General features: G+C 43.8%; 1 pseudogene; it reads left to right on the top strand.

Annotated features, from left to right (window-relative positions):
- Positions 1 to 3,238: 3,238 nt before the first annotated feature.
- Positions 3,239 to 4,361, top strand: LOC128572949 (major facilitator superfamily domain-containing protein 1-like; annotated as a pseudogene).
- The last annotated feature ends 231 nt before the right edge of the window (positions 4,362 to 4,592 follow it).

The raw sequence follows: 4,592 nt of genomic DNA, 5'->3' as shown, positions 1-4,592 counted from the left end.
ATTCCCCACCAGGAATGGTCCGGTCTATTTAATCACTCCTGTTGTTCTGGGGGAAGGTGTCCGCCATTTCGGATAATTCAAAATGTCTGTTTCCCGGGCGGGATCCCTTCTCTTCAATTTTCCATCGGGTTGCTCACCTCCTCGTGGTTCTGAGTGGCTCCCCTTCTGGGTGCCACACTCGGCTGAGGAATAAATTTTCGTCAATTGAGTTTTGCCAGGAATTGCAAGCTGCTATCCTCCGTAAGGGAGGGGCCCGCCGGCCAGCATGGCCAAGCAGGAAAAAACTCTACAACTGAGTCCATGATTTTAAATTTACACCTCATATATAGCAATCCGCCAATTCACTGCACATCTGCAGCTGTCTGTCCACACTAATAATCCACGCGGGGAAAAGGTCCAGACCCTTCTTCCTCTCACCTGATGATTTGGGAGAGGTGGGCTACACTTATGTCCCATCTGCCATCATCATGTATCTTTAATTTTAATTATTTTTCTTTTTGGACACAAAGTCTCATTCTGTCACCCTGGGTACAGTGCCATGGTATCATAGCTCATATCATGCTTTTTGTTTCTCAAACAACAGAAAATTGTACATTAAAAATGTAAAAATAGGGCAGCGCCTGTGGCTCAGTGAGTAGGGCGCCGGCCCCATATGCCGAGGGTGGCGGGTTCAAACCCAGCCCCGGCCAAACTGCAACCAAAAAAATAGCCGGGCATTGTGGCGGGCGCCTGTAGTCCCAGCTGCTCGGGAGGCTGAGGCAAGAGAATTGCGTAAGCCCAGGAGTTAGAGGTTGCTGTGAGCCGTGTGACGCCACGGCACTCTACCGGAGGGCAGTACAGTGAGACTCTGTCTCTACAAAAAAAAAAAAATGTAAAAATAAAAAGAATATAAAAATAATACTAATTTGACAATTTGAATATGTTTTACCACAAATTCTAGGCGGGGTTTGTTTGTTTTGTTTTGGTTTTTTATTTGAGACAGAGTCTTACTTTGTAAACCTCAGTAGAGTGCGAGGGGGTCATAACTCACAGCAACCTCAAACTCTTTAGTTTGAGCAATCCTCTTGCTTCAGCCTCTGCAGTAGCTAGGACCATAGCCCTGCGTCACTACGCCAAGCTAGTTTTTCTGGTTTTAGTAGACATGTGGTCTCTTTCTTGCTCATGCTGCTTTCAAACTCCTTACCTCAAGCAATCCACCAGCCTTGGCCTCCCAGAGTGCTAGGAGCCAGCACCCGGCCTCTACTGCTCTCCATCATACACATTCATGTGCTCTAAGTGCACATCTTGTAGTCCCAAAAATTCTATCATTTCTGCAAAGTAGGCAGCACAGCAGACGGAGTTCAGAATGAAGGTAATCAAGCACCTTAACACTCAGATTTCATTATCACATAGAATAAACATCAACAATCACTATCAGTAAGGATTACACTAAATTAGATTAGGTGCCATCAGGGACTGGTGTGTAAGGTCCAGGCCCCCCAGCTCTCTTTATCCCACTTCATGGCGTAGGAACAGTTGCTCTCCTTCCTGTGTGGTTTGTTTGGCACTAGATCAATACCCAGAAGAATGTCCTCCTCCAACCTGATCACTAACTCACACTCCTGATACACATGAGACTCCCAACAGACCTCCCAACACATGAAATATAAAATGCTCGCCTAAATCCATCCCACTGTCTGGATGCTAGGCTCAGTATGACAGTCTTGACAGCCAGTACTGTGTGGGAGGGCAAAAGTCATAGCAGAAGACATAGGTTTGAGATTCTGTGACCTCCCCCTCACTCAGAACTATAATGATCATTTTACCTATAGCAGGAATGACAGTGCAGTCTGAGGAGCTGAGAATATATATCTGAAAACCCTTTTTTCCCCAGATGGTCATTATCAAAAATATTTCTAACTCCTGGCTATTATCTCCAAAGAGCTTTTGAAGTGGTTTGTAGAGGCTCTTTTGTTTTCCTTGATCTCTGAGGCAGACAGGGGCTCATATGGAGGAAGCAGAAAATATAGAGGCCAAAGGGTGTTTGTAATCTAGTTGTGACCCCCAAACCAAGGACTACTGGAGAACACATATGAACATGTATGAAAACTACGAGGATTATGAGATCTGATGTGGTGTTCTACTCCTTTTTGAAGGTAGGGTTAGTTAGAAGCTTCTATTTAGTTGATTAGGAATGATGTAATCCAATCAACCAAGCCAGGATGACCCGGAAAATAACATCACCTACTTCATTTCAGTGAACAGTACCTATATGTGGCCAGAATTGCTGTTTATATCACCATGAACTAACAGGATACAATCATTTACCTGAACTCAGGTCTCTTGGCTCTGATCCTCATGCCTCCTCTTTAAAAAGTACCTGACTTTGGATGGTGCCTGTGGCTCAGTGAGTAGAGTGCTGGCCCCATATACCGAGGGTGGCAGGTTCGAGCCCGGCCCCAGCCAAACCTCAACAAAAAATAACTGGGTCGTTGTGATGGGCACCTGTAGTGCCAGCTACTTGGGAGGCTGAGGCAAGAGCATTGCCTGAGCCCAAGAGCTGGAGGTTGCTGTGAGCTGTGACGCCACAGCACTCTACCAAAGGTGACAAAGTGAGACTCTAAAAAAAAAAAAAAGTACCTGACTTTGTAAAATAATCTCAGGCAAGAGTTTCCATTTAACCAAGAAGTTAATTAAAAGAGACTTAAATGAAATTTATGTGGAAAGATATTACTTAATGATATTAATTCATAATTTATATAGTTATTTCATAATTCCTAAAAAATACAACCTGTTTGGGGGCTCTGGCAGCATCGCTTCCTGCACAATCCTGGAGTTGCTCCCACTTTCACCTCTCAGTCTCAACTGTCTTAGGAACAGTTGCTCCTTCCTGTGTGGTTTGACACTAGATCAGTACCCAGAAGAATGTCCTCCTCCAACCTGATGGCTAACTCACACTCCTAAACACATGAGACTCCCAACAGACCTAACGCATGAAATATAAAATGCTCATCTAAATCCATCCCACTGTCTGGACGGGCATGATGGAGGGGGAAGGAAAGGAGGAGGAAGAAGAAGTGTGAGTAGTCCTGGTAGGCGTTCCTGACCAGGACAGCAGAGATACCCCACATGGATGTAGGCAATGCCAGCCCTCTGCGACCCCAGTCACCTGGCACACCAGCTTTTGGTGCTATTACTGATGTGTTTCCTTGGCTTCAGCAGGTATTTTTGCAATAGTAATCCTGCTGCTCTTCAGACTGAGGTTAAACTGGATATGCAGATGAATACTACAAAATTCATGCTGCTGTATTCTTGGTATTCTTGGCCCAATGTCGTTTTATGTTTCTTTGGTGGCTTTTTTATAGACTATTTGAAATACAATGGGTTACAATTATTTTTAGCTGCTTTGTTTGCACTGGACAGATTGTTTTTGCTCTGGGTGCAATATTTAATGCTTTTTGGCTGATGAAATTTGGGAGGTTTGTGTTTGGGATTGGTGGGCAGTTGGACAGAATACATACACTATGAGTTGCTTTTTAGGCCAAGAGTTAAACCTGGTATTTGACTCCAATTTAGCATGGCTAGAATTGAAAATACAGTAAACACTAACCTCATGGGATGGCTGAATTCTAAGACTGAAGGTTCATTGGGTTCTGCTGGTCCCACAACCCGGGGGTCATACTTATGATCAGGGATACAACGTGGATTCTTTCACTGATCTGTGCCTTCGCCCTGGCTTACTGGGATCAGAAAGCAGGGGTAATCCTTTATAAAGAACAAGGAAAAAGTTGACGTTATTAAATTAACTGATGTGAAGGTCTTCTTCTTACCCCCGTGGCTCACATTTACCATCTAGATCTGCTATTATGTTGCTGTGCTCCCTTTTATTGGCCTGGGGAAAGTTTTCTTTATAGACAAATGTGGGTTTTCTTCCCAGGCAGCAAGTGAAAGTAACAGCATTCCATATGTCATATCAGCTCCCAGGTCTCCAGAACATTATCTGGGTTGTGTGCAGTAGCGACCACTCTTGTGTCCGACATGATGCTGGCCTTTGGAACTCTTGGATTGCTATGTGTTTCCTGGGACTGTCCTATTCCTTGTTTGCCATTGTGACAAATGGTGGCATTTGTAGTTCCTGAACATTAACTGGGAACTGCATATAGCTTTATATAGTCCATTCAGAATCTTGGGTTGGCCATCATGTCCGTCATTGCTAGAATGATAATGGATACTCAAATATAATTGTTTTTAGAGGTTTTCTTCATTGCCTGTGTTTGTTACTTTTATCCATGGTCCTATTGTATTTGTGGGATTGTGCCCAAGGAGAACTTAATTATTCTTTGAGAGAAAAGGAAAAAATAAAACTTTCCCATACTGAATGAGAAATTTAAAAGACTATGTCTTGAGAATGGGCTGCATATGTCATTGGTTTGAGAAACCTCCATTTTTTTTTTTTTTTTTTGGCTCGGTGCCTGTAGCATAGTGGTTAGGCGCCAGCCACATACACCAATGGTGGTGGGTTCAAACCTGGCCCAGGCCAGCTGAACAAAAATGACAACTGCAATAACAACAACAACAAAAATAGTCAGGCATTGTGCCAGGTGCCTGTAGTC

The sequence above is a fragment of the Nycticebus coucang genome, chromosome 20 (genome assembly GCF_027406575.1).
Source record: "Nycticebus coucang isolate mNycCou1 chromosome 20, mNycCou1.pri, whole genome shotgun sequence".
Lineage (NCBI taxonomy): Eukaryota > Metazoa > Chordata > Mammalia > Primates > Lorisidae > Nycticebus > Nycticebus coucang.
The sequence above is the reverse complement of the archived record's forward strand: the minus strand, read 5'-3'. Positions and strand labels throughout refer to the sequence as shown.